At 58.2% G+C, this 17,537-nt stretch overlaps 1 protein-coding gene across 15 annotated transcripts in view; it reads left to right on the top strand.

The window, feature by feature from the left end:
* Positions 1–13,509: 13,509 nt before the first annotated feature.
* CCDC57 (coiled-coil domain containing 57) overlaps positions 13,510–17,537 on the top strand; it is a 114,637-nt gene continuing 110,609 nt past the window's right edge. For 13 of the 15 annotated variants that reach the window (XR_010153405.1, XR_010153406.1, XR_010153408.1 and 10 more), the window contains exon 1: positions 13,525–13,609. The gene's annotated coding sequence lies outside the window, so the exon portion shown is untranslated. Of the gene's footprint in view, positions 13,610–17,537 lie in introns of all 15 variants that reach the window. The other 2 variants (XM_063800056.1, XM_063800055.1) reach the window with 1 other exon arrangement.

Raw genomic sequence — 17,537 nt, 5'->3', positions numbered from 1 at the left:
GGGCTGCCCAGCTCCTGACCCTGCCTGCCTTACAGCTCCCTGCCCAGAGGATCTGGTGACACAACTGTCACAGCCTGTCATTCCACACTTGTGGCCACACCGTCCCCAGACTCCAGACCCACGCGGGGCATGTGGCGGGACGTGCCCAGGCCAGATGGGGGATGCAGCCAGGACGGTGCCAGGGGAGGCTGGTGCCCTCCACCACACAGAGCCTAGACCCAGGCCCAGGACCATGGCCCAAATCTGCGCCCTCCCTTCACTCGCCCCAGAGAACCTGTCCAGGCTCACAGAAAAAATACATATTATTATTATTTTTTTTTTTGACAGAGTCTCACTCTGTCACCGGGCTGGAGTGTAGTGGCGCATTCTTGGGTCACCACAACCTCTGCCTCCCAGGTTCAAGCGATTCTCCTGCCTCAGCCTCCTGAGTAGCTGGGATTACTGGCACCTGCCACTACGCCCAGCTAATGTTTTGTATTTTTAGTAGAAACAGGGTTTCACCATTTTGTTCAGGCTGGTCTTGAACTCCTGACCTTGTGATTCACCTGCCTGGCCTCCCAAAGTCAGAAAAATACATATTAACCTGGCTGCTGGGCCTTCCCAGGGAGTGGCAGCCCAGGTGGGGGCAGAGGTGAAAAGGGCAGGAGAAGCCGCACCATGGCCCAGTGGGGCCTGACCCACCACACTGCTGCCCATGGTGGGTGTTGGTCATGGGGTTTGGGTGTGATGCATGGTGTAGGGTTATGAGAGGGCCGGTTATGTGGGGTTGGGGGTGTACAGGGGCGTGAGGGTGTGTCTGTGCACAGGTGTTGGGGTGTGTCTGTGCATGGATGTTGGGATGTGTCTGCACGGGTGTAGGGGTGCGTCTGCACAGGTGTCTCTGTGCATGGGTGTAGGGGTGTATCTGCACGGGTGTAGGGGTGCGTCTGCACAGGTGACTGCACAGGTGTAGGGGTGCGTCTGCACAGGTGTCTCTGTGCACGGGTGTAGGGGTGCGTCTGCACAGATGTCTCTGTGCACGGGTGTAGGGGTGCGTCTGCACAGGTGTCTCTGCTCATGGGTGTAGGGGTGTGTCTGCACGGGTGTAGGGGTGTGTCTGCACAGGTGACTGCACGGGTGTAGGGGTGTGTCTGCATAGGTGTCTCTGCACGGGTGTAGGGGTGTCTCTGTGCATGGGTGTAGGGGTGTATCTGCATGGGTGTAGGGGTGCATCTGCACAGGTGACTGCACGGGTGTAGGGGTGCGTCTGCACAGGTGACTGCACGGGTGTAGGGGTGTGTCTGCACGGGTGTAGGGGTGCGTCTGCACGGGTGTAGGGGTGCGTCTGCACGGGTGTAGGGGTGTGTCTGCACGGGTGTAGCGGTGCATCTGCACGGGTGTAGGGGTGTGTCTGCATGGGTGTAGGGGTGTCTGTGCACAGGTGTTGGGGTGTAGGTGTGCATGGTCTGATGAGAGCAGCTGTCGTGTGCTGGCCAGGTCTTCTTGATGTCCTCAGTGACCTCTCGCTCTGTCACTGGGAGACGGAACTGAGACAGGGTCAATGCTGCTGGAACATTCAGAACTAATGCTCATTGGATCCTGGGTGGTCATTCCAAGAATGTGGTCAAGTGGGGAAAGAAAGAAGTGTGGGGACCTCTCCGGACCTCAGTCTCTTGCTCTGTAAAGTGGGTGCAGCAAACTGAATTTCTACCAAAAAATACGAACAATTAGCCACGCGTGGTGGCGTGCACCCGTAATCCCAACTACTCGGGAAGCTGAGGCAGGAGGGCAGGAGAATCACTTGAACCCAGCAGGTGGAGGCTGCAGTGAGCCTAGATCATACCACTGCACTCCAGCCTGGGTGACAGACCAAGACTCTGTCTCAAAAAGAAAAAATAAATAAGTAAATAAATAAATAGGCCAGGCGCAGTGGCTCACGCCTATAATCCCAGCACTTTGAGAGGCCAATGTGGGCAGATCACCTGAGGTCAGGAGTTCGAGACCAGCCTGGCCAATAGGGTGACCAGCCTGGCCAATCTCTACCAAAAATACAAAAATTAGCCAGGCGTCATGGCACATGCCTGTAATCCCAACTACTTGGGAGACTGAGGCAGGAAAATCACTTGAACCTGGGAGGCGGAGGTTGCAGTGAGCCGAGATCGCGACACTATACTCCAGCCTGGGTAACAAAGAGCGAAACTCCGTCTCAAAAAAAATAATAATAATAATTAATTAAGGTAGAGCTCTCGTAGCACACGGTTACGGTAGAGGGCAGCTCAGCAGCACTGGACGTGCTCACGTTGTTGTCCACCACCAGCTGTCTAGTTTCAAAACTCTTTCATCACCCCTTTAAAACACCCTGCACTCATTAAGTAATTGCTCCCCATCCTCCTTCCCACAGCACCCCCCCTTCCCTGGTATCCACCCATCTGCTGTCTGTGTCTGTGGACTGGCCTGTCCTGGACGTTTCATGTGAATGGAGCCCTGCAGGGTGTGGCCTTTGTGACCGGCGTGTTTACTGAGCATCATGTCTTCCTTCGATGTTCATCCATGGGAGAGGGTCTATCAGTGCTTCATTCCTTTTTTTTTTTTTTTTTGAGACGGAGTCTCGCTCTTGTCCCCCAGGCTGGAGTGCGGTAGCTTGATCTCGGCTCATTGCAACCTCCGCCTCCCTGGGTCGAGTGATTCTCCTGCCTCAGCCTCCCGAGTAGCTGGATTACAGGCGTGCACCATCACGCCCAGCTAATTTTTGTATTTTTAGTAGCGACGGGGTTTCACCATGTTGGTCACACTGGTCTCGAACTCCTGACCTCAGGTGAGGCGCCTGCCTCGACCTCCCAAAGTGCTGGGATGACAGGCATGAGCCACCGCACCCGGCCTCTTCATTCCTTTTTACGGCTGAATGATGTTTCCTCATGTGGATGGACCACGTTTCGTTTCTTCACTCATCTGTTGACGGACATTTGGGTCATCTCCACCTTTTGGCTGTTGTGAACAGTGGTGCCACAGACATTCCTGGGCCAGTATTTGTGTGAACAGATGTCTTCATTTCTCTTTGGTGTGAATGTAGGAGCGGAGTTGCTGGGTCCCAGGGCAACGCTTGTCTCCATGAACGCAGGAGCGGAGTTGGGGCTCCCAGGGCGACGCTCCTCTCCACGAACGTGGGAGCGGAGTTGGGGGTCCCAGGGCGAGGCTCCTGTCCACGAACGTGGGAGCGGAGTTGGGGGTCCCAGGGCGAGGCTCCTGTCCACGAACGTGGGAGCGGAGTTGGGGGTCCCAGGGCGAGGCTCCTGTCCACGAACGTGGGAGCGGAGTTGGGGGTCCCAGGGCGAGGCTCCTCTCCATGAAGAGCCACCACACTGCTTTCCATGGAGGCTTTGGCCATCTCCATTCTCAGCAGGGTGTTCAAGGGTCCCAGTTTCTCCACATCCGCACCAGCACCTGTTATTTTCTGTGGAGGTTTTCTGGGAGGTGTTTGTTTTTCAGAGACCAGGGTCTTCTTATGTTGCCCAGGCAGGAACTCCTGGGCTCAAGTGATCCTCCTGCCTCCGCCTCCTGCCTGGCTGAGACTCCAGGCCTGTGCTGCCGCACCAGCCCTGTTTGTTTTTCATTAAAGCCGTGCTCGTGGGTGTGAAGTAGTATCTCATGATGGATTGGATTTGCGTTTCTCTAATGACTAATGATGTTGAGTATCTTTTCATGTGCCTGTTGGCCATTCTGTATCTTCTTTGGTATTGGGTTGTCTTTTTTGTTGTTGTTGTTTAGTTTTATTCTCTTTTGTGTTTGGAACAGGGTCTTACTCTGTTGCCCAGGCTGGAGTGCAGTGGTGCGTTCTCAGCTCACTGCAGCCTTCACCTCCCGGGTTCACACGAGTCTTCCCCGCCTCAGCCTCCCAAGTAGCTGGGACGACAGGCGAGCACCACCACCACACCCAGCTAATGGTTTTGTATGTTTTTGTACAGACAGGGTTTCACCATGTTGCCCAGGCTGGTCTTTGAACTCCTGAGCTGAAGTGATTCGCCTGCCTCAGCCTCCCAAAATGCTGGGATTACAGGTGTGAGCTGCCGTGCCCGGCCCTTTGTTGAGTTTTACATGTTCTGGGTATTAAACTCTTAACAGATATATGGTCTGTATTTTCCCCCATTCTGTGGGCTGCCTTCACTCTCCTTTGATGCACAAAATTGTATCTTTGTTTCTTATGTTGCTTGTGTTTTTGGTATCATATCAAAAATCTGGGCCAGGCGCAGTGGCTCACACCTGTAATCCCAGCACTTTGGGAGGTTGAGGTGGGCAGATCACTTGAGGCCAGGGGTTTGAGACCAGCCTGGCCAGTAGAAACCTGTCTCTACTAAAAATACAAAAATTAGCCTGGTGTGGTGGTGCACACCTGTAATCCCAGCTACTCGGGAAGCTGAGGCATGAGAATTGCTTGAACCCAGGAGGCAAAGGGTGCCGTGAGCTGGGATTGCGCCACTGCGTGCCAGCCTGGGTGGGCGACAGAGTGAGACTCTGTCTAAAACTAAATAAATAAATAAAATTAATTAATTAATTATGCTTTCTTCTGAGAGTTTTGTGATATTAGCTCTTATGTTTTGTTTGTTGATCTATTTTGCATTGATACTTATAAACGGTGTGAGATAGGGATCCAGCATTATTCTTTGCATGTGGATATCCAGTTGTCCCAGCACTTTTGTGGAAGAGATCTTTACTTTCTTTTTTTATTTACTTAAAAAAATTTTTTTTTAGATAGAGACAGGATCTCACTGTATTGGCCAGGCTGGTCTTGAACTCCTGAGCTCAGGTGATTCTCCCACCTCCACCTCCCAAAGTGCTGGGATTGCAGGCATAAGCCACCATACCTGGCCGGAATCTATTACTTTCCTAAGGACAAAAATCAGTGTGATCAGCCTGCTTCCATGTTTAAGCTGGAGTGGGTGTGCCAGGCAGGGGCTGCCTGTGAGGCCAGAGGTTGCCCTGGGTCTTCCCTTCCCACTCCTGGGGTGGAGTGGAGCCCTACCCCAGCCCCTTGGCCCCAACATTCAAGACTCAGCAGGCCAGGAGGTCATCAGCTGGAGGCCTCAGTGGTAGGCATGGAGCAGGAGGCAGCTCTCCTGGGCACTGGGGGAGGAACAGCCTTCCTTGGCAAGAAGGTTTTGGGGTGGCCGTGGAGCCCAGCCTAGGGCGTCCAGGCCACGCTGGGCCAACAGAGACAACTCTGTCCCAGGATCAGGGTGGCAGGTGGCTGGATGGGTGTGGACACTGCCCTCTCCTCTTGGCTCAGCCCTTTGGAGGCTGGGCAAAGTGTGGCCCTGAGAGCCCCCACAACCTGCTGTGAAAGGGCCCCCCCGGCCCTGAGCGTCCAGCATCCTGGAGTGCGGTTTTTTGCCTTTCTCTGCTCCACCTGCCCTGTGTCCCACCCCTGCCTCCTCTTGAGCTGGGGGCTGGGGGATCAGGGTTTCCTCTGCCCTCCTTGGAGCCCACGTCGGCCCTGGGTCTGCCATGGAGGCAGGACTGGAGTGTGGAAGGAGAGGAGTCAAGACTGGAACTCAAGGCTGGGTAGGAACAGGGCAGCCCATGCTCGCCTGTAGCCCCCCTTCTCAGCGCAGCCCCCCCGCCTTTCAGTGCAGCCCCCCAGCCCCCTCTTTGCACCCTTTGGCCTGGCTGCTCCTCCCCAAGTCCGAGACTGAGAGGCGGGGCCAAGCAGTGGGGGAGCAGTCCAGGCAGGGGCCCCAGAACCCCCTGCTCAGGGGCGGCCACCAGCACCCGGGAGGCTGGTGGGGAAGGGCCCCATCGGTCCCCCTGCCAGCTGGGGCCTCCAGAGACACAGCAGGCCCAGGGAGCAAGGCCTCTGGCCTGCGAGACCCTACGGGCAGCCACTGGCTCCTGGGGAGCCCCCACGGCCTGCAAGTGCCTGGGGGTGACCGGACCTTCCCTGCTGTCTAAGGGAGGGTGACTGGGACAGTGTCACCCTCACCGCACAGACTAGCTCCTCCCCCGCCCCTTGGAGATGGGTGGGCACCTTCCCAGGTGGCACCAGCAAAGTGTGCTGCTGCCCCACACCCCCTCCCTAGGCCTCCAGGCCAACCCCCAAGTGCCTCAGACCTGCAGGCCCAGCAGGGCTCCATCGCTGCCCCGGCCTCCAGGCCCTGCCTGGTCCCGGGTGTCCTCCTCTTCTGCAGCTTGGGGGCTTCCCTGCGTCTCCTGAGCCCAATGTATGGGCCCCATCCCTGCTCCTCTCCTCCCTGCCCACACCTGCCTGGGGTGGCCCCATCCACTCTCACGGTCCTTAGGAGCTTCCTCTCACGGTAACCCCGAAATGTCCTAGAGCCCAGACTCTCCGAGACCCTCAGTCCTGCTGGGCTCACACGGGGCTGCCTCAGCCTTTCTCTCCCTTATCCTCAACCCCCATGTCCAGTGGCAAGTCCTGTGGTCCCCAAGCCCTAGCGGTGCCCCCGGCGGCTCAGTGAGCCATTGGCATCCTGGTGTCCTGCCCACCCCAGCGCCTGGATGGAACAGATGCAGGTGAGTGACGGGCTTCAGGAACAGCCAGTGCCACCAGCCTGGCCCCAGGCCCTCATCCCTGCTGCCCATTCTCCACGCACAGCCGGAGGGTACCTTCTGCCCTTCTGCCGTGGTCAGCACCAGCCTGGTTTATGCTCTAGCCCTGGCCGGGCCTCTGTCCTCTCTTCCTTGGCCTAGAACATCATTCAGGTATCACCTGCTTTGGTGGTCCTGGTGCGGCCTCCCTGACCAAGCTCCACCTGCACACACCCTCGGCACCTTACACATGGCTCCTTCAGGGCTCTGTGCACCCCTGCGCTGTTGACAGCTGCCTTCTTCCTGCATTTCTCCTCCTCCAGTGACCTCCTGGGCTCCCCTTGGCCGTCCACCCCCCAGTGACCGAGGCTGGGCTCCCCTTGGCCCTCCACCCCCCGGTGACCGTGGCTGGGCTCGCCTTGGCCCTCCACCCCCCTGTGACCGAGGCTGGGCTCGCCTTGGCCGTCCACTCACCAGGGTTACCCAGAGCTTGTCATTGCTGGGACTGCAGCTACCCTACGTCTCAACCTGGAGCATCCCAGGTCGAGGAGCAGAGGTTGCCACCTGCCAGCCCCTGCTGTGGCCTCGTGTCCAGCCCCAACCTGGCACATGGACGCACAGGGAGGTTCTAAACTGCCCTTGGCCTTCACCAGGCCAGAGCCAAGGACATGAGGACAGCAGCCAGGCTGTGGCTGGAGGCCTATGGGGCCGGGGGCCTGGGGAGTGGGGCCGGGCTGTGTGGCAGGATCTGTGCCTCTCGCCTGAGGGGGAGGGCAAGGCCTTGCCCAACCTTCCTGTCCGGCCAGGACCGCAGGCCCCGCAGCCAGTGACTCAGCACTGAGAACTCAGTGGAACTTCCTGGGGGGGTTGGGGAGGGGCATGGGGCTTCTGACAGCGCCCGTCCCTTGCCCCTTGCCGCAACACTGGCTCAGGAACCGCCGTTTCCACACTGTCGGCGGCCGGGGTCCAGCCCCGTCCCTTCCAGAGGCCACGTGAGCCCCTTAGCTTCCCCAGCCTCAGTTTCCTCACTTTTACCCCAAGACAGGAAGACTTTGTGGTCTCTACGTGACGTGGTTACAGTGTGGAAATGCCGTGTGTCCCCCAGGGTCCCCCTGGCTCCCTCAAAGCACCTCCTGCTCACAGGCTGCCGTCCCTGCAGTGGACAGGGCAGCCGAGGAAGGTGGATGCCGGGGCACCTTGGCTCCTTTCCTTCTGGACGAAGCCGGCCTTGGGAGGACAGCCTGGCTTGGAGCCCCCTTGCGTGCCCACCCACTGGGCGGCACGGCCTGTTCCACACCAGCCTCGAGGGAGCATCCCCTGCTCCTGCCCGTGTCCACACCAGGATCCCTGGCAGCACTGGCCCTGCCTCCAGGTCTTGACCTCCAGGAAGTGGCTGTGGTCACGGCCGCTGTGGGGCATGTCTGATGCTGCTGTCCGGCTCCTGGTCCCATCTGGACAGTGCCAGTCTTGCTGGTCTGTTCCTGGAGGGTCTTCCTGTCCAGAGGAGCCTCCCTGCCTCCAGCCCTCAGCCAGGAGTCAGTGCCCACCCCCCTCCTCCTGGAGCAGCCAGACACTGAGGCCCACCCACACCCACCAGGCCCTTTCATTTCTTGGCTCCTCTCTGGCCTCAGGACCTGGGAGCCAGGCAAATGGTGCCCATGGTCACCCTTTCAGCTGAGCCACACGCCCGGGTGCCCCAGGGACAGAGCAGGGCGTGCCACAGGCACTGGCCAGATCCAGATCGGAGCAGGGCCCGCCCACACCCACCGGGCCCTTTCATTTCTTGGTTCCTCTCCTGCCACAGGGCCTGGGAGCCAGACAGATGGAGAAGTTGCCTCTGCAAGTCTGACATGGGTATTCCCCAAACCTGAGAGGAAGTGGCTTGCTCTGGCCCATGCAGGCTGGTGCCCAGGCGGGGGCCCCCGCACCTCTTGTCCTGGATCCCTGTGCTTTTAGGGCCCTGCAAGAGGCCTGGAGGCCTCAAGCAAGCAGCCTTTGGGGGCTCCCATGGTGAGGTCTGCCACCAAGGTCAGTCTGTGTTCTGGGAAGCAAGAGCCTCAGCCCACACCTGCGCCCTCAGCCATGGCCTTCTGACCTTCCTCTTACCCTCCCTTGTTTACCCCACTCAGTGACATGCGGCTGCCTGACACCCAGATGTGTGTTGACATCTGCTCTGGGCTGGGTGGGGCATAGGTGCCAGGAACGCAGCTGGGAGCAGGACAGCCAGTTCCCCACCCACCTTGCTCTGCCACAGAGGCATGGGAGGGTCAGGTCCTGGCTGTGTCACTCACCGGGGCACCAGGAAGGGCCCTCGGCTTCCACTGTCGTGGCATGATGAGGGTGGTTGCAGGATGGCCTGGGGGAGCCAGCACTGGGGGCTGTCAGCCCCACACAGGTCCAGGGCTGAATGGTGGTCCCCAGAGAAATAGGATCCAGTCGTAGCCGCTGGTCCATTAGAATGCGGCTTGGGAATAGGGTCATCGCCGACGTAATTGGCTGGGTGGTCCCCCTCCAACGTGATGGCGTCCTAAGAAGGGCAGCACACGGAGACAGAGACACAGGAGAAGCCACGTGATGGTGGATGTAGGGGCGGGAGGGGGCGATGTGGCTGCAGCCAAGGGCGCCGAGGCTGGAAGGGTTAGGTGCCTGTGGTCCCAGCTACCTGAGGCCAAGGTGGGAAGGATTCTCCCACAGGGCTTCAGGAGGGGCCATGGCCCGGCCGACATCCTCAGCTCTCCTGAACTGGGAAAGAAGAAAGGACCAGTTTGGGGTTCTTTGTTTTGGCGGCCCAGGCCCTGGCACACACCCTGTCTGCCTTCCACCTGTGAGTCCTGCTGGGTGCTGGAGGCCAGGAGTGAAGTGAATGTGGTCTCCCTCAGCCAACTCCCGGCCACCCGCACTGAGGGTGCCCAGGTGGAGCCCAGCTGGGGAGCTGGGCAGGGAAGGAGGGGGAGGGGTGCTGCAGTGCAGGGGGGGGTCAGGGAAGGAGGGGGAGGGGTGCTGCAGTGCAGGGGGGTCAGGGAAGGAGGGGGAGGGGTGCTGCAGTGTGGGGGGCAGGGAAGGAGGAGGAGGGGTGCTGCAGTGTGGGGGGCAGGGAAGGAGGAGGAGGGGTGCTGCAGTGTGGGGGGGCAGGGAAGGAGGGGAGGGGTGCTGCAGTGTGGGGGGGCAGGGAAGGAGGGGGAGGGGTGCTGCAGTGTGGGGGTAGGGAAGGAGGGGGAGGGGTGCTGCAGTGTGGGGGGGCAGGGAAGGAGGGGGAGGGGTGCTGCAGTGTGGGGGGTAGGGAAGGAGGGGGAGGGGTGCTGCAGTGCCTGGGGGCAGGGAAGGAGGGGGAGGGGTGCTGCAGTGCTGGGGGGCAGGGAAGGAGGGGGAGGGGTGCTGCAGTGCTGGGGGGCAGGGAAGGAGGGGGAGGGGTGCTGCAGTGTGGGGGGGCAGGGAAGGAGGGGGAGGGGTGCTGCAGTGTGGGGGGCAGGGAAGGAGGAGGAGGGGTGCTGCAGTGTGGGGGGGCAGGGAAGGAGGGGGAGGGGTGCTGCAGTGCCTGTGGGCAGGGAAGGAGGGGGAGGGGTGCTGCAGTGTGGGGGGTAGGGAAGGAGGGGGAGAGGTGCTGCAGTGTGGGGGGTAGGGAAGGAGGGGGAGGGGTGCCGCAGTGTGGGGGGGTAGGGAAGGAGGGGGAGGGGTGCTGCAGTGTGGGGGGCAGGGAAGGAGGGGGAGGGGTGCTGCAATGCGGGGGGTAGGGAAGGAGGGGGAGGGGTGCTGCAGTGTGGGGGGGCAGGGAAGGAGGGGGAGGGGTGCTGCAGTGCTGGGGAGTAGGGAAGGAGGGGGAGGGGTGCTGCAGTGTGGGGGGGCAGGGAAGGAGGGGGAGGGGTGCTGCAGTGCCTGCGGGCAGGGAAGGAGGGGGAGGGGTGCTGCAGTGTGTGGGGGCAGGGAAGGAGGGGGAGGGGTGCTGCAGTGCCTGGGGGCAGGGAAGGAGGGGGAGGGGTGCTGCAGTGCTGGGGGGCAGGGAAGGAGGGGGAGAGGTGCTGCAGTGTGGGGGGGCAGGGAAGGAGGGGGAGGGGTGCTGCAGTGTGGGGGGCAGAGGAGGGGGAGGGGTGCTGCAGTGTGGGGGGCAGGGAAGGAGGGGGAGGGGTGCCGCAGTGTGGGGGGGCAGGGAAGGAGGTGGAGGGGTGCCGCAGTGTGGGGGGGCAGGGAAGGAGGTGGAGGGGTGCTGCAGTGTGGGGGGGCAGGGAAGGAGGGGGAGGGGTGCTGCAGTGCTGGGGGGATTCAGTAGGTGTAGCCTCGGGCCTGAGCTGACGGCGGGCGCTCTGGGACCGTGGAGCTCAACCCAACTGAACGGCCCTCGAATCAGAACACAGGCTCTGAGGGCCAGACCGGCCTGCCCCACAGCTTCAGGAACCAGGCAGTGCCCGTGGCACACCCTGCTCTGTCCCTGGGGCACCCGGGCACGTGGCTCAGCTGAAGGGGTGACCATGGGTGCCATGCTGCTGACTTGGGCCAGCACACGATTCCAGGTCCAGATACCCATGACATGACAAATGACCTGCTAGGGCCGCATAACTCAACACCACAGCCTGGGCGGCTTAAACGACATTTATTTTCTCACTTCCGGAGTCTGGATGTCAGGGATCAGGCTGCCGGCAGGGTGGGTTCCTCCTGAGGCCTCTCCGTGGCTTGCAGACGGCACCCTCTCCCTGCGTCCTCATGTGGCCTCTCCTCTGTGTGCTCACTCCTGGTGTCTCTTCCTCTTCTTTTAAGGACAACAGTTCAGGGTCGCACCCTTAGGACTCACGTAACTTTAATTACCTTCTTAGAGGCCCTATCCATAACACATGGGTTTAGAGGGTTTTTTTTGGAGACAGGGTCTTGCTCTGTCACCCAGGCTGGAGTGCAGTGGTGCGATCATAGTTCGCTGCAGCCTCGAACTGCTGTGTTCAAGTGATCTTCCCACCTTGGCCTCAGGTAGCTGGGACCACAGGCACGTGCCATCACACCCGGTTAATTTAAAAAAAATTTTTTTGGCCAGGCATGATGACTCACACCTGTAATCACAGCACTTTGGGAGGCCGAGGCAGGCAGATCACTTGAGGTCAGGAGTTCGAGACCAGCCTGGCCAACATGGCAAAACCCCATCTCTACTAAAAATACAAAATTAGCTGGGCATGGTGGCAAGTGCCTGTAATCCCAGTTACTCAGGAAGCTGAGGCAGGAGAATTCGCTTGAACCTGGGAGGCGGAGGCTGCAGTGAGCTGAGATCACGCCGCTGAACTACAGCCTGGGCAACAGAGCGAGACCCTGTCTCCCGAGCTCAAAGGATCCTCCCTTTGGCCTCCCAAGGTGCTGGGTTCACAGGTATGAGCACTGTGCCCGGCCCACACATGGGTTCCCATAGATCCCACTTTACAGGCAGGGACACTGAGGCATGCAGAGCCAGGATACAGACTAAGCAAGTCCTGGCTCCTCTTCTGGGTGTCCCAGCCCGTCTCGGACACCCACGCTTACCCAGGCCTGGTGGCTGCATCATGGACATGGGGGCAAGGCAGCTCTCTGGGTGGGCAGAGGCAGGAGCTGAGGCAAGGATGTGGGCATCCTTTTGGGTACATCTAGTCCTAGAGCTGATCCAGGGGCCAGTCAAATGTGCAGCCAAAATCGGGTCAACCCCAGCACTGTCCTGTGGGTGGGGGTAGCAGGGAGCCAACAGTCCAGGCCCTACATCCTGTTCTAATAGAGTGACAAGTCTGATGAGGCTGGGGGTGCACAAGCACTGAGAAGGCAGCAGGACAGGGAGCCAAACACACAGGGTGGTGGGGGAAACCAGGGAGCTGGACACACAGTGGTGGGGGGGTCCTGGGAGTTGGACACATGGGCCAGGTTGGGGGTCCAGGGAGCTAGACACAGGGGGTGGGGAGGGGAGTCCAGGGGACTAGACACAGAGTGGGGGGTGGGTCCAGGGGGCTAGACACACAGTGTGGGGGGTGGGTCCAGGGAGCCGGACATACACATGGGGTGGGGAGGGGGCATCCAGGGAACCAGGTCTAGGCAGAGGCAACTGGCGCAAAGGACCTGAGGCAGAAGAGGGTTTGGTGTGTGAGGCGGGACTGAAGACTGTGGGCGAGGGAGACAGCTCTACCAGGACGCATGGTTCGGGGAGGACAGGCTGCAGGGTGCCTGGGCTGCAGGCACGGCACGGAGAGGAGTGATCCAGTGTTAACAATGTGGGTGGAGGATGACACCAGACCCCTGGCTTATTGCCCCACCAGGGGAATTCCCAGACACCAAACACCCCCTCCACTCCCACGCAGAATTGCGGGCTGAGGGTTCGGGTGAACCAGGCTGCTCTGTCCCGGGACGGGCTCTGTTCATCCATCCGCAGATGGATAAGGACACGTGCCTTTTTTTGAGGATGTGAATGGTTGGGAATGGCTGTGCCTGAGGATGTTGTTCCCACAGGATGGTGGGGGCGACTTCGGGCCTCGGTCGGTCCCGACCCCCCTCCTTCCCCCAGTTCCCTAATCAGGGTCTGAGCGACCGCGCGCACGGCCCCGGGGCCCCGCCGGTCTCCGAGCCCGTGGGCAGCGCCGGGAACTCGTGCCCCGGTGGCCGCAGCCGACCCTTAGGCAGGACTTCGTGGCGCCCCCGGCCCGAACAGACCCCCACGGGCAGCCTCGGCCGCCCCGTGCTCCCTTCATCTCAGGGCAAAAGCTCAAGTCAACCCTTCGGGACCGCGAGCCGGGCGGCCTCAGGAAGCGGGCGCCTGGGGACCCTCGGCCGGGCCGGGGGCGGAGAAGGTGGGGGCGCCTGGCGCGGCGGAACCCGCCGTCCCCATAGCCCGGAGCCCCGTCCGGAGTCGCCCCGCTGACCGGTGAGGAGGCCGGGCTCCCTCCTTCGATCTGCAGCGGCGGTCGGGTCGGCCGGGGCGCCCCTCGGGCCCGGGCGCAGCGCGGAACCCGGCGGGGCGGGAGGGGCCGGAACCTAGCGCCAGGGACCCCGTTTCCTGTCGGCGGGACCCGAGCGCTGCACCGAGCGCAGCCGGACGCGGCCGACTGACCCGGTCGCTGTGGCAACGCGGCGGGACCGGGCAGCGCTGCTGGCGGGCGTTAGGGTGAGGTGCCGGCGGGCGGCGTGGGAGGCGTGGGAGGCGCGGGAGGGGTGGGGGGCGCCGCTCCGACCACTCTTCCTGTAGAAAACCCCAGCAGTTGCCGTCCTGTCGGACGCAGCGCTTTGGTGGGGACCTGGAGCGCGAGGTCGACCCTCAGAGCTCGGCCAGGCACGGACCGGGGATCCCCTCGCGGAAGCTGCGGCGGGGCGGGGCGGGGCGGGGGTTGCGGCCGCGTGGAGCGGGAGCGTTCCCTCGGTCGCCCCTGGGTGACCTGGGGCGGTGGGCGCTGCCGACCAGGGCCCCGCAGCCCCGGGAGAATTCCCCGGGTTCCGCCGCCGGCAAGGACGGCTCTGCGCCCAGGCAGCCTTACAGTGTCTGAGTTAAAAAAAAAAAAAAAAGAGAGAAAAAAAAAAAAGGCTGGAGGCGGAGTGGTTCGCGCCTGTAATCCCAGCACTTTGGGAGGCAGAGGCGGGCAGATTGCTTGAGGCCAGGAGTTCGAGACCAGCCTGGCCAACATGGTGAAACCCCCTCTCTACTAAAAATACAAAAATTATTGGGCGTGGTGGTGCGCGCCTGTAATCCCAGCTACTCGGGAGGCTGAAGCAGGAGAATCGCTTGAACCCGATGTTGTAACTGAGGGAGTTATAGAGAGAACGCCACACTCTGAGACTAACTCAGGAGTCCTGTATCGCCAGCGACTGAGAGACTGCTAGAGCTGCAAATTCCCTCGGCCCCGAAGAAGGGGCTAGATTTTTTTTGATACCTTGGTCTAAATAGAGGAGGGGAGGCTAGCTGAAGCGATTTTTTTACAGAAACAGTTACAGGAAAATAAACAGTTCCAGGTACAGGGGCTTAAATTATCACAAAGTGATAAACGCAGGGGCTTTGGGTACCATCAACCGAGCGCGTTCCCAGGAGCTGCTGGTACAGCTTGCTCCAGTTTCTTATCAGTATCTTATCAGTAAGCGCATTCCTGGATGTGCTTGGAGTCAGCTTGCCCCAGTTATGTCCTTAAGGGACGGGGACAAGGGGCTGCAAGCGAAGAAACCAAAATGGTGTCTGTCCGGCCCTCTCAGCTAAGAGAGAGTCCATCAGGTTAAAACAAGGTAGGGTATCACACCGAGAGGCGCAGGTTGCGGAGAGCCAAGATCGCGCCATTGCACTCCAGTCTGGGAGACAAGAGCGAAACTCGGTCTCAAAAAAAAAAAAAAATCATCTGTAACTTAGAAAAAGGATACAAAAGGAGCACAGATTTCCCGTGTGCCTTTTGCCCAGAGCCCCTAGAATGCTGACCTCTTAGAGAACCACAGTTCATTCAGCAACATGTAGACGCTGGCGTTCATGTTGGTATCATCCCATGATCTGGTCTCCAGTATTTATTCTTGCTTAGCAGCTACCTCATGGATGACTTTACCGTGGTCCAGGATCCAATGATGAGTCCACTATTTTATAAAATGCCCCCCAGTTCGGGGGCATTTCTCTGATGTTTTCTCGTAATTGATTTCATATTACTGATTTTTGGCAAGAAAACCTCAACAGGGAAATTGTGCCCTTCCCAGCGTCTTACGAGACACAGGATGCCCCTGGCTGTTGGTGCTAGTCACGTCCTGGGGGCTGAGGTGGTGTCTGCCAAGTGTGTCCATAAAGTTAGGGTCCTTCCCTTTGTAAATAATAAATATTTTGTGGGGAAATATTTTGCCACTATGTAAAAGATGTTGTTTCTTTCTTTCTCTTTTCTTTTTCTTTCTTTTCTTTTTTTTTTTAAGACAGAGTCTCTCTTTGCCGCCCAGGCTGGAGTTCAGTGGCGCAATCTCGGCCCACTGCAACCTCTGCCTCCTGGGTTGAAGGGATTCTCCTGCCTCAGCCTCTCAAGTAGCTGGGATTACAGCCGCCCACCACCACCCCCAGCTAATCTGTGTATTTTTAGTAGAGACGAGGTTTCGTCATGTTGGCCAGGCTGGTCTCAAACTTCTGACCTCAGGTGATCCACCACCTTGGCCTCCCAAAGTGCTAGGATTACAGGTGTGAGCCACCGTGCCCGGCCTTTTTTTTTTTTTAATTAATTTTATTTTTTTAAGACTGAGTCTCTCTCTCTCTCGCCCAAGCTGGAGTGCAGTGGCTTGATCTCGGCTCACTGCAACCTCTGCCTCCCGGGTTCAAGTGATTGTCCTGCCTCAGCCTCCTGAGCAGCTGGGATTACCAGCGCCTGCCACCATGCCCGGCTTTTTTTTTTTTTGTATTTTTAGTAGAGATGGGGTTTCACCATGTTGGTCAGGCTGGTCTCGAACTGCTGACCCCAACTGATCCGCCCGCCTTGGCCTCTGAAAGTGCTGGGATTACAGGCCTGAGCCACAACGCCCAGCAAGATCTTGTTTCTAACCATACTTCTGTCACTAATTTTAGCACCCATGAGTGTTTCCCCAAAATAACTGTTAATGTGCTATTTGTTAAATGATTTTTCTGTTTCCATTACTCCTACATTTATTAGTTGGGATTTTCCTATAAGAAAGAACCATCTCTTCTCATCATTTTTTTATTCAGTTATTGATTTTCATTAGTGTGTGTACATATATGTACATATATATATATATATATATATATTTTTTTTTTTTTTTTGAGATGGAGTCTCACTCTGTTGCCCAGGCTGGCGTGCAGTGGCGCGATCTCGGTGTTGGTACAAGTCTCACTCTGTCGCCCAGGCTGCAGTGCAGGGGCGCGGTCTCGGTGTTAGTACGAGTCTCACTCTGTCGCCCAGGCTGGAGTGCAGGGGCGCGGTCTCGGTGTTAGTGCATCTTTTTATTCCATGGATTCTAACCCATCGCTATCACGTACTTTGTTGCTCACATTATCCAGATTGAGGTGTTAGGAGCCCCTTCAAGTTGGCCTCTCTGTCCTTATAGCACGTCCCAACCTTCTGGGAGCATTTTCTTTCTTTCTGGCACCGCAGAATTCAGGCTCATCTTATGCTTGCCTTGACATATCCCAGAATCAGTCATTTCTCCAAGGAGCCCTGGTTCCTTCTAGTTGAGAAGGTAGTGTTTAGGAACCAAGATCCCAGTACCAGATAGACATATTGCTACCGGGATGCCATTTCTTCTTGGCTTTCTTAATGGATAGAGTAGGAAACATGTGTTTCTATACACTATACACATGCAAATCTATTTCAGTATATCTGTGTCTCTGTATATATTAAAAACTGTGGCTGGGTACAGTGGCTCACACCTGTAGTCCTACCACTTTGGGAAGCTGAGGGGGGAAAATCGCTTGAGGTGAGGAGTTGGAAACCAGCCTGGCCAACAAAGTGAGACACCCATCTCTATAAAAAATTATAAAATAAATTAGCCAGCCATGGTGGCCGTGTGTCTGTAGTCCCAGCTACTCTGGAGGCTGAGGTAGGAGGACCATCTGAGCTCAGGAGTTTGAGGCTGCAGTGAGCTATAATCATGCCACTGCACTGCAGCTCGGGCGACAGAGTGAGATCCCATCTCAACAAACAACAAACACCAAAAAAACCTGTGAGTTTATTACAAGTTACCCACTTGTAATCAAGTTAGGTTCACCTGTTTCTACTTCATTTTGAGTCCTTACTGATTTTAAGTTTTTTTGTTTTTTGTTGTGCTTTGTTTTTGGCACGTGAAACATGTATACGTGGTTCTAAAAGTCCGCAAAGTCTAAACTCAACTACAAGACTTCGACTTCAACTTCTATTTCTCACTTACTCACTTTTTTTTGGCAAATGCACGTTCAAAGAAAACAGCCCTTCATGTTCCTTCGTGGTGGTGGTGCCTCTCTTCTCCAGCAAGTGCCAGTGACAGAATTCAGACCTACTGCCCATCTCTCTTATTTCAGTTTTAGAAATGGCTGTGGCTACTCTTCGGCAGTCAGTGGAGGAAGTGAAAAAAAACATGGGGTCACAGGTACATAATTTTTG

This window comes from Pan troglodytes, chromosome 19 (genome assembly GCF_028858775.2).
Source record: "Pan troglodytes isolate AG18354 chromosome 19, NHGRI_mPanTro3-v2.0_pri, whole genome shotgun sequence".
Taxonomy (NCBI): domain Eukaryota; kingdom Metazoa; phylum Chordata; class Mammalia; order Primates; family Hominidae; genus Pan; species Pan troglodytes.
Note: the sequence above shows the minus strand (reverse complement) of the source record. Positions and strands in the feature narration are given on the sequence as shown.